Source organism: Rhinolophus ferrumequinum, chromosome 8 (genome assembly GCF_004115265.2).
Source record: "Rhinolophus ferrumequinum isolate MPI-CBG mRhiFer1 chromosome 8, mRhiFer1_v1.p, whole genome shotgun sequence".
NCBI classification, from domain to species: domain Eukaryota; kingdom Metazoa; phylum Chordata; class Mammalia; order Chiroptera; family Rhinolophidae; genus Rhinolophus; species Rhinolophus ferrumequinum.
In genome coordinates, this window is record NC_046291.1 from 58,395,304 (window position 1) to 58,407,215 (window position 11,912).

Consider the following 11,912-nt stretch of genomic DNA (forward strand, 5'->3'; position numbering starts at 1 on the left):
TTAATATATAATATACCTTTTCATAGGGGTGGTTGTAAGGAGTAAATGAATTTTAAAAGAGTTTGGCAAACAATTCATTTTTAAAAGCTAGCTATTTTTTAGAAAAGGAATAAATTTATTAAAATTTAGGTTTCTTTAAATCAAACATGTTAGGGATACTAACAAGAGTTGTATTGTTGGATTTTAATAATTGTAGTGCCATCATATAATATATATTCTATATATATTAATATTATTTTTATTTAGTTAATTTTAGAGTTACTTTTTTATTTTTATTATTAATTTTAATTTGTTTAGCTATTTAGTGTTCCAAGTATTTAATTTGGAGTCTTCAGTTTATTTTCAATTACTTTTTTTTCAATTAGAAGTTGGCATACAAAATTATATTAGTTTCAGGTGTACAACGTAGTAATTAGACATGTATATAACTTATGAGGTGATCACCCCAATAAATCTAGTATCCGTCAGACACCATACATAGTTATTGACTATATTCCTTATGCCATACCCTACGACCCCTTGACTACTTTGCAACTACCAATTTGTATTTCTTAATTACTTCCCCTTTTTTACTCATCCCCCAGCATCTCTCCCATCTGCCATCTATCAAAATGTTCTCTGTATCTATGTTTGTTTCTGTTTGTTTATTCCTTTATTTTGTTCTTTAGAATCCACATGTAAGAGAAGTCATATGGCATTTATCTTTCTCTGACTTACTCCACTCAGCAAAATACCCTCCAGGTCCATTCATGTTGTTGCAGATGGTAAGATTTTATTTTTTTTATGGCTGAGTAATATTCCATTGTGTATATACGCCACCTCCTCTTTATCCATTCATCCATTGATGGACACTCAGGTTGCCTCCATATCTTGGCTATTGTAAATAATGCTGTGATGACATACGGATGCAAATGTCCCTTTGAGGTAGTGTTTTGGATTTCTGCAGATAAATATTCAGAAGTGGGATTACTAGGTCCTTCTATGTTTCTTGCTAGTCTTTGTTTTAAAGTCTATTTTGTGTGGTATAAGTATTACTACCCAGTTTTGTTTGTTTATTTCCATTTTTATGAATATCTTTTTCCATTCCTTTACTTTCAGTCTGTGTGTATGTCTCAATCTGAAGTGAGTCTCTTGTAGTGTCTTGTTTTCTTATCCATTCAGCCACCCTATCTTTTTTTTTTTTTTTTTTTTTGGCCACCCTATCTTTTGATTGGAGCATTTAATGCATTTACCTTGAAAGTAATTATTGATAGATATGTAGTTATTAGCATTTTATAATTCATATTTTTTATCTCACTCTTATTTTTTTTTTCCATCTTAAAGAAGTCCCTCTAAAATTCCTTGCAATACTGGTTTGGTGATGATGAAAATCCTTTAGCATTTTCTTGACTGGGAAACTCTTTATCTGTCCTTCAATTCTAAATGATAGCTTTGCTGAGTAGAGTAATTTCAGTTGTAGATCCTTACTTTTTATCACTTTGAATATTTCCTGCCAATTCTTTCTGGCCTGCAAAGTTTCTGTTGAGAAATCAGCTGCTAGTCTTCTGGGAGCTCCCTTGTAGGTAACAAACTGCTTTTCTCTTGTTGCTTTTAAGATTCTCTCTTTTTCTTTAGCCTTGACATTTTAATTATGATGTGTCTCCATATAGGCCTATTTGGGTTCATCTTGTTTGGGACTCTGCGCTTCCTGAACTTGAATATCCATTTCCTTCTCCATTTTAAGGAAGTTTTCATCATTATTTCTTCAAATGTGTTTTCAATTCTTTGCTCATTCTGTTCGCTTTCTGGTACCCTATAATGCAAATGTTGGTATGCTTGATGTTGTCCCAGAGGCTCCCTAAACTGTCCTCATTATTTTGGATTTATTTTTTGTTTTGCTGTTCTGATTGGGTATTTTCTACCTTATCTTCTAAATTACTGGTTCAATCCTCTGCTTCATCTAATCGTTGATTCCATTTAATGTATTCTTCCTTTCAGTTATTATATTTTTCATTTCAAACTGTTTTTTTTTAAGTTTTCTATGTCCATTTTTATGTTTTCTAACTTTATGTTGAAATTTTCACTGAGATCATTGAGCATCATTATAACCAGTGTTTTGAACGCTGTAGCTGGTAGATTACTGGTCTCCATTTTGTTTAGTTCTTTTTTCTGGAGCTTTCTTCTGTTCTTTTATTTGGCACATGTTTCTTTGTGTCCCCATTTCGGCTGCCTCCCTGTGTTTGTTTCTATGTATTAAGTAGAGATGCTATGTTTCCTGGTCTTAATAGTGGCCTTATATAGATGTCTTATGGGGCCCAATGGCTCAGTCTTCCAGTTCACCTGAGCCAGGTGCTCCAGGTGTGTCCCTTATGTGGGTTGTGTGTACCCTCCTTTTGCAGGTGAGCCTTGCTTGCTGTTTGCACATTAGTGGGAGGGATTAATCTTGGTCTGATTGGTTATTGTGAAGACTGGCCATTACTACAGTGGAGGAGCTGGTGTACAGGGGCTGCCTCTATGGAGAAGGATTTACTTTAGCAGGGTTCTGGTCCATATTCAGTCTGCCCTGTGTATCATCCGTGGAGGCAACCAGCTTGGTCCGAAGCTGGTCACTGGATGTGCTAGGGCTGGGGCCTCCTGGGAAGGTCCCAGCCACAGGCCCAATTCAGCGGCAGCCTGTATTCTGCCGGGGCAACCTGAAATGAGCCACAGATGGCCTCCACTTGCACTGCGTTTAGAGATGCCTGGGAGAAACCAAGCCTCTAACCAAGGCCAGCTGCTGCTAATGGTGGACTTGGAGGAGCTCACCAAGAGATATGTTGAATATTAAGGCCAGATGCTGCTTGTTTGGGGTTTGTAAACCTTTGGGAGATTTTAGGAAAGTCTGAAGATTGAGCCAAGACATGCCGCTCATACAGAAAAGCCACTGGAAGAGGCTTGGGTATGCCTGCAAGTTGGGTGGGGCAGGCTCTAAGGGCAGGGCCACAGTGTTAGGTTGATGGAGACTCAGATATGGTGCTCACCTATTTCTACACACTGGGTTGTAGGGGAGGTCTCAACAAAGAAGAAACAATGGCTTCTGCCAGCATTTCTGTCTGGGAAAATCTCTCCTCCAGCCATTCCTCTGAAGCCAGACAATTCAGTTACTCCCCGTATGTCCCTGGCATCTTTCAATCTGCTGCCCCAGTGCTGGAGCTCAGAGCATGTCCAGCAGTAAATCCACACATGGACCCTTAAAGAGGAACACTTGGGACTCCAGCCACACTCTGGCTCATTCATCCACAACCTCTGCTGTTTTTCACAGCTAGAAATATGGGGACTTCTCTTCCCAGCACTGGAACCCTGGTCTGGGAAGCCTGGTGTAGATCTGGGACCCCTTTTTCCTCAGGGGAGACCACCATAGCCAACATATCTCTCCCATTTGTAACTGCCACATGAGGCTGTGGGGCTATCCCATTCTGAATCTCCACCTCTCCTACCAGTCTTAGTTGGCTTCTTCTGTATATCCTTAGTTATAGGACTTCTGTTCAGTCAGCTAGTGTTCATTCAATTATCAATGATGGCTGTTTAGTTATAGTTGATGGTTGCTCTTTAGTTATAGTGGCTGTGAAAGCATGCAAGCACAGTGTTTATCTACTCTGCCAATCTTGATTGGAAAATCAAATGCTATCTATTATTATACTACTATTACTGAAGAGGTATTATTTATCTAATATACTCCCCATCCTTCTGAAAAGTGACTCTCCTTCCATTTTAAGGCCAGATCTGGTCTTGGCCACCAGGGATGACAACAGAGTCCATACTCTGCTACCAGATCCAAGTCCTTGAATGAGACCAGTAATTTTCCTGAAACATAAGTTGCTTGTACCATTAATCTTTGAACAACACAGTGTCAGGGGCACTGGTGCCCATCATAGTCAAAAATCTCCTATATCTTTTGACTCTCCAAAACTGAACTACTAATAGACTACTGTTGACCAGAAAATCTATGTTACTGATAACATAAACAGTTGATGGTTGCATGTTGTATGTATTAGATACTATATTCTCACAAAAAGTAAGTTAGAGAAAATGTTATTATGGAAACCATAAGGAAAATACATTTATAGTACTGTATATTTATTGAAAAAAAATCTGCGTATAAGTAGACTATGCAGTTCAAACCCATGTTGTTCACGGGTCAACTGGACTTGAAACTGAGAGTCCAAATTGATTGTTATTTATCTAGTGCTGGTTCATTTTCTACCCACTACCAGTACAAATACAAAAAGAGCTAAGAATCAAACTCATCATTTTTATACTCTATTGCCTTTCATAAATGACTTGAAAGAAAATGTGACTTGCAATTAGAGGTCACATTGAAGATTTCCATGGACGAAGAGATATTTTTTCAGATATTATTTTTGATGTACACATAGCTCATATTGGTGCTTTAGAGTTTACACAGAATTTTTGCTATTTGATCCACATATAGAACAAAAAAGTACACAAAGAGATTGCTACTTTTCAAAGGTCACAAAACCAGATAAATGGCAGAAGCTCAATGTGATTTTCAGTATGCTCTTCCAATGGCCAAACTTTGCAAATGATGAGAAAATGGTGCTAGATTTCAAGGGACAGCATAATAGTAACCTATTTTTTCTGGATCTTCAGTTGGTCTTCCTTTTCTTTTAAATGTTACCACTTTCCTGCAAATTTTCATCCTTAACACCTCAAACTCTTCATATGGGTAGATATATTTTGTTTATGGCAAGAAAAAATGCCACCATGTGCTCCCTCAAAAGAACTTTTCTGACAGGTATTTCAAGAGGAATTGTGAAACATTCTGGTAATTTGTGTAGAACTGTTGGCATTTCGGCTTCACAAACAGGAGAAATTCATTCGGAACTCTTGCAAATTACTCATCTAAGAGAAGAAAACATACTACAATTCCAAACAAATTTATAGTTTTCAAAATAAGCAACTTTTTTACTTCCCAATTTATTGTTTAATTTCTACCCATCCTTATTGCTATATTATAGTGATGGTCCTGATTCTTTTCCTCACCTGCATTCACACCTTGTGACAAATGACTTTATACTCTTTCACTAAAGAGACGGAACCCATTTCCCCCCACATAGAAGCAGCTATTGTGACTAATAGAATGAGGTGAAAATGACACCATGCCAATTCTTAGACTAGGCCTCAAAGGTTTGCATATGTTTGCTTGTTCTCCCTGTGCCCGAAATGTTGATGTGAGAGAAGACACTTCCAGGCTAGCTGAATGAATGGTCCTTAGAAGAAGATGAGAGATGCATGGAGCAGAGCTCCCAACTAAGGCCAGCCTAGAGCATTCAACAGTCAGACCCTCAAACTTGAGCAAATTCAGCCAAGATCAGCAGGCCCACATAGCCACCCCGTAGCTGAATCTGAAGTGTGAGCAATAAATGTGAGTGAGTAATAAATGCTTACCCCCAGCTATGCCACGGAGACTTCATGGTTGATTTTTATACACCGTTAGTGTGTCAATAGATGTGATACACCCTCTTAAACTTATTCACAGGTGACTCCACCCTAATCACAAATTAATCCAATATATTCAGATTCGTATACCCTATGTTCCCTAGAGTCCCACAGACTATTTGTTAAATTCAAACAAATACACCTCAGACAGTCTGTTTAGCTCCCAACCCAGCTCAAAACAATTCTAACTTAATAATTCCTTTATTATTTTTGGTGCAGAAATAGTATTTTTCCTTTTCTCTATCCTTCTGTCTCATATTATTTTCAGTCCTGGGAGCAAGAGAGCTCAGATATTAAAAAGCTGCACAGCCCCCTTAGAAGCTCTTTGGATTTGTCTATTTTATAGAGTCACCAGATAAAAGAGAGGATACCCACTTAAATGTGGATTTCAGGTAAACAACAAATTACTTTTTAGTGTAAGTGTGTCCCATGCACTATTTGGACATACTTCACTAAAAATATTAGTCATTTTTAATTGGATGTCCTATATTTTTTCTTTGCTCAATGTGACAACTGTACTACTTCATTGAAAATCTGGAAGGAGTAAATGGAAGCAAGAAGAAGCTTCCATCATGTGTGGAAAAAAAGAGAGCAACTCAGGCTCAGCTAAGAAACCAAGAAGTGGAATTTTTCAGAGACAGATAAGAAACCAAGAAGTGGAATTATTGAAAGAGAGTTCGATCTTTGGTCTCTTTGATAGTTTCGTCATCAAAAAACTCATGTAATGAATGGGGAAAGGTTCATTGAAGAGTGTACAGTGAAAAAACCCTTTGGGTGACTTCTGCTGGTAGGTTTTAGATACATACAAGTTATTGGGAAATAATGTACTTAAGGAATTCTACTAATGGCCTTATTAACCTCAGCATAATTATTATGTTAATTATTTAACAATTGTTAAATTTAATGAGAAGTATGTGAGTTATAATTATACATGGTTTTTAACTTTTCTGCATTTTTAAAATTATCCATAATAAAGTGGGAAATAAATTACTGAGACACTCCAGTTATAGCAACCAGCTGTACTGTACACACGTGGAGAGGGAGAGACTTAATTTGTGGTCATTTTTTTCCCTTCCACCAATTAAGTATTTTAGGCAGTTCAGGGTAGATGATATGATACAAGTATTAATTTGCAAAAACAACTTGTGTTGGAAAAGTTTATAGAAGAGTTTTATTGTTCAGTCTTAACTAAAAATAATATACTCCAAGATCTGATTGAACACAGCCTTATTTGTAAGAGGGATGAGAGAAGTAAGGAAAATAAAATTTGTTAAATACAACTCATGCACCATTTACTCTGCAGGGTAACATTTGAGGTAGGTTTTATTATCCCATTTTACACATGAGGCTCAAACCAACTAAGAAACTCACCTAGGTTGGTGCTGAGATTGAAGACAAATACTAAATTCCATGGCTCTCATTTTTTCCACTATATTCGGCGGCCATTTTCCAGTCTTAAATTTGTACTTCAGCAATCAATCTTCAAAAAGTTTTTTGTTTTTGTTTTTGTGTTGTTTTGTTGTTTGTTTGTGTGCAATGAGTAACTCTTATAGAGCACATCTCTAGTTTTTGTAACCTGATCTCAATTGCCCAAACCTGGGAAGAACAAAAAATGTAGTGACCAATATTTCTCTGACACCATTTATTCTGCCATTGTGAAACATGAAGGATAGATGTTAATTTCTACTAGGTGTTGTGACACATCCCCAGTAAGTATTAATTGAGTATCTCACAAAACTGTTCTAGATACTGTAGAAGAGTATGGCCCCTGCACTCAAGAAGTTTACAATATAAGTCATGCCTTTCCCCAGTGACGTGACACATCTCCACCATTTTTGAGGTTCCCTAAATTAATGTCTGTTTGGGTTTTTTTTTCTTTTTCTTTTTTTCTGTTCCATTAGTTAAGATGTGTAGTCCTGCACCAATATCATACTGTCTTCATTACTATGACTTTATAATAAGCCTTTATACATTGAAGCCAAGTAATTCCTTTTTTGTTCTCCTTCAGAAATGCCTTGGCTATTCTGGGCTCTATACCCTTTTACATAAATTTTAGAATAAACTTGTTAAGTTCCACAACACATGAATGACAATTTTATATACAAGTTATTGTTTTTGGCTAATAAACAAGCTCAGCTAATAAAAATAGCTCAGCTTCATCAGTAATCAAGGGAATGCAAATCAAGACCACAAGGAGATACTATTTGAACCTACTGACAAAAATTAAGTTTTGGAAAGAATATGAATCAAAGAATATGCACTGCTGATGGGAGTGTAAATTGGTACAAACATTTTGGAAAATAGGATGGATTTATATACTATTTAACATTTGCATATATCTTTTTACATCTCCAACCTTTTCCACCCTGCTCTGTGTTATTGGAATCTTAGCTTTATAGACTTCATCAATGGTCTCCCTTGTATACTGGCTTCTCTTTGGGCTCAGCCAATGAGGGACCTTGGCAAAACACTGGAGAGAATGGTGGAAATTGAGGTCAGGGTTTTTTGTGAGATCAGCTAGCTCTCTGTCAGGCTGTTGATTGTTTGAGTTCTAGTGAAAGCTAGAGCTCTACTGGGTAATCCTCTCCGACAACTGCAGCTTGCCTTCTTCAGGTTTCAGTAATCGCACCCTTCTCTTCAGGGATAGGGATGGTTATGGCTCCTTGCCCTTTCTAGTCTTAGCATGCTTCATTATCCCATAATTGTTCCTTTATTAAACTTTCCTCAGTTACACAATTTGATCTTGTGCCTGCCAGGACCCTTATTGGTACAACCTAAAACTCAACAATTTCACTCTTAGGCACATACCCAAGAGAAACCAAAGCAGGAATGCTTTCCAAGAGACATGTTCAAGAATGTTTGCAATATACTTTGCACACTTAGTAACAGAAGAAAAAAAAAAGGAAAGAGAAACAATCCAAAAGCCAATTGCGATATATTCATCCAACATAATATTAAACAAAAATGAAAACTAATTATAACTACATGCAGCAATATAGATGAATCTTAGTAACCAAATATTAAGGGGGAGAAATTGATGCAAGCCACAGAAGGCAAAATATAGCATAATAAACTTTTTATAAAATTAGAGATCTATTATTTATATATGCATATAGGTGCTAAAACTTTTAAAACATGAAGCATAATAAAACACCAGATTTAGGCAGTGGTTACCTCTGAGAGTAAGGAAGAAGCATAGGATTAAAGCAGGCAAGGAGCACATGGGGTAATTCTTGGTAATATTTAATTATTATCTGTTATGAATTAGATGGATGGTGGATTCAGGGGTTAAAATCTATTCATAAATCGATTAAATAAAAGCAAATGTATAATTGATTACTGTTAAAATAAAAAGTAGGTTTAGAAGGTCTGGAATTCCAGGCTAAGAATTTAAACTCCAAGTAATCTGAACTTTCTAAGCAAAAAAGTGACATACATAATTGTAAATTTAAATTAATCTGCCAGAAGTGGACAAAGGCAGAAAATCCTATCTCAATTCCAAGTGTGAACTGATGGAGTTCTGATCCTAGAGTGAAGGCAGTAGCATTGGAAGAGAACTGGAAAGAAAGGGAAGCAGGGATGAGCATTGATAGTATTCTCGGTAGAATACAAAAGGCAAAACGAGAGAACTGAAATATGAAGCCAAAGTTATAATCTGAGACAGATTTTCCATAACAAAATTTTTGAAACTATCCTTTTAAATAGTCTTTTAAGGAGATATGAAATTTGAACTATTTGATGCTATCTGTACAGTGGCTAAATTTATGCTAAATGATACTAAATGTCTCCATTTCTTGGGCTCTTCCAAGTCCTTACCGTTTACTGGGAATTAAATACAAGAGCAAAGCTGTGACATTCCAAATGATGGTTAGGGTTTTAGCTACATCTGCTAGATCAGTTATATATATGTAGCTGACAAAATTTATCCAAGCTTGGTGTTGGTTCTTTTTGTATTTTTATTTGTTTTTACAGTGGAAAGAGTACTATTAAAAGATATAAAGGGACATCCCAGCTAAAAAGGTTAAAGAAGCCCAATTCCAAATTGCAGTGTAAATTGTCATGGCTTGCATGTCAATCATTTTTAAATTTAGAATATATACTTCTATAACCAACATTTCTATGAGATAGTTAAATGGTACCCTATTTCCTGCATTTAATAAAAATAACAAATCTTATTAGTGCATTTAATCCTGTGGCTTGAGTTGTTAGTCCCAGTACTCTATTTATACAATTATTTTTTCAAGTTTATTTCCTATTTTTATCTTGTCCTTCAACTGCAGTATAGTTCAGGGTTGCCTATTTTTAGCACACTAAAGTACCACACAGAGGAAATGCTTTAACACTTCACCATATAACTACCATGGCAATCCTGCACTGCACCTTCCTCACAGCGGGCAGCTCAGACTTATGTTGTCTGTGTATTCCAACTTAAAGTGAGTCCCAAGTTTCCTATGATTCACCTGTCATAAAGAATATCCATGTTATTGCAAGAAGAAGAAAAGCAATACAATATTTGATTACCTCTGGATTTTAGAAGAGACCTCAAAAACCTTGTCTAAAAATAAGATAAGACAGCTAATGCAAGTGCCAAAGATAAAGTAAATCATTTTTAGTAACCCAGGGACTTTTAGTTCACTCTGTCTAGTCTTGATTTCAGGAATCCTGGTGTGAAAATCCTTTTGTTTTATTTTGTAAGAAAAAAAAAATCAGAGAAGTAAATTTGACTTCTTGAAGATTCTTTGACAGTCTTTTTTTTTTTTTTTAATCCTTGTCTAGATGAGCTGTGGAACAAGCTGACATTCATTTAAATGACTTTAAAATCTGCCTCAAACATCTTTGATATCCAAGTGGGGGCCAAAAGGCCAAGTGTGATTATGGATACCTAGTTAATATTTTTGAAGATTATCCAAATCTGCTCACTTCTAGAAGGCTGCGAAGTAGGATCAGAAGACAAAAAGAAATGAATATGTATTTATGACGTGATATTGGGGGATAAGATAACAGAGGCTGGGTAAATGGGGTGTGTGTTTCCTCCTCCTTAGCCATCAGGCTGTCGATGCCATCTGTTGCATAATGTGAGGAACAACTGAGTTCCTCTTCAACAAACACTGCCAGTTGGTCTTTTCATTTCTTCCCAGTGTACTTGTCTTTATCAGAACAAAGGTCTCTGGAGCATCACAGAGATTTTTGCCTCAAGGAATGTAGCAAGAGGAAATCAGGATTGCTTTCTTGAAACTTCAAGTGGTCATAAAGAAATAAGAAGAAAAATGGAAACATAAATTATTCCAACAATGTCTCCCTAACACAATGTGAACTTCCACTTGCTACTCACTTGAAAAGGTATGATTTAGCAAAGATTCTGAGACTCAGTCAGCAGGATGTGTGTGGAAGAGCAAAGTAAAGAGTGGTTTCACTTGGTTGCAAGAGCACATGAAAATGACACATGAATATTCAAAGAGATGTTACATCCATGTTATATTATTCACTTATTCTTCCCTTAGCATTTAATATCATTGTAGTTTCACAGTTATTTATCCAGTTGTTTATTTAATGACTATTTTCCTCCTAATAACCTTTATTCTCTATGAGGACAGAAACGTAGCTATCTTGTTTAGCCTCCATCCGTAGTCCATAACACATAATAGTAACAGCAGCTAACATTTATTTTGCCCTTACCATATGCTCTTCTAAATGCTTCATTGGTATTTATCACTTGATCTATAACAATAGGCATTATTATTATTACCTCTATCTTACAAATGAGGAAACTGAGAAACAAATTTCCCAAGACACATCTCTAGTAAATAGAAATATCTAGTAAATTATAAATAGAAAATCAGAACATAAAGCTGGGTACTCTGACTTCAGAGTCTTCATTTTCCATATTGCCTGTCATATTAGGCATGCAATATAAATTATTTGTTGAAAGAATGAATGAGCAATTCAATACATTACTTTTTTTTAGCTTGGCTAAGAGAGAAATAGATCATTTAAATTTTTCTTCAACTCTCTCATTAGAAATATCAATCCAACTCCCTACAGATATTGTAAGATAATAGTGGCAGTCGATAGTATAATATTATTGATAACATAATAATATGACAATGGCCAAGCTTCGATCTTGACATGACGATTGCAGAATTTTCTCACTTTCTAAAGAGACATCAAGGAAATTTTGGTCATTTACATTAAATTTGCTCAAAGTTGTCTTGAATTCCATTTAAACATAGTCTACCATAAATGCACACGAGTATATTAGAAAGCATAGAACTCTTTCATAGTACTTGTAAATGTGGCTTACAAATTTAGAAAGTCCTATAAATGATTCATTTAGCAGTTTTAAAAATGTTCATTAAGTGCCCACTCTGTAAAGTATGATGGCTTCTCACCAATTTCTCACCTCTCACTAAGGCCTTTTATTATTCCTTCTATAA